Source organism: Marmota marmota, unplaced genomic scaffold (genome assembly GCF_001458135.2).
Source record: "Marmota marmota marmota unplaced genomic scaffold, marMar, whole genome shotgun sequence".
Lineage (NCBI taxonomy): Eukaryota > Metazoa > Chordata > Mammalia > Rodentia > Sciuridae > Marmota > Marmota marmota.
Genome location: NW_026000119.1, coordinates 4,555,031 through 4,555,642, shown reverse-complemented (window position 1 = coordinate 4,555,642; position 612 = coordinate 4,555,031).

Below are 612 nucleotides of genomic sequence, written 5' to 3'. Positions count from 1 at the left end.
GGAGCGGGACGCCAGGAGGGCAGGGGGTCAGTCCGGGCTGGTTGCGCCGAGCCGCAGGGAGCCCGCTTGCCCCAAAGGTCGGGGTCATCGCGCGCGCGCGCCCGCACCAGCCCGAACCTTTACTCCCCAGACAAGCCAGTGGAAACCGCCGCAGTCCGCACTTTATACCCCATAGCATCCAGCCAGGCAACTTAAGTAGGGCGATAACATCGTGGTTGTAGCATATTTCTGTTATTATTATTTCTATTTCAAGTGTGTGGGACGAGGGGAGAGGAAAGTTCGGGGGGAGGGGTTCGTCTCTTCTTCCCTCCCTATCCCCCATCCCTCCAGTCTGTTTTTGCAGGCTCCCCCATCATGCCTTCCCTCCCAGAGCGCAAACAGGCGCACGCATCTTGGACCTGTTCTCTTCCGTCACACCAGTGCCCTTCTAGGAGACGTGTGACCCCAGAGTAGATTGGCGACGCGCTTTTCCCAAACTCTGGAGCCATAACTTGCGTTAGTTTGCCAGTTCACGTGACGCTAGGGGCAGTGGTTGAACCGAGTTTCAAGGAACAGAGATTGTACCTCCGGAATTGCATCTGCAGGTCTCTAACAGGGAGCTTTCTTGATCAC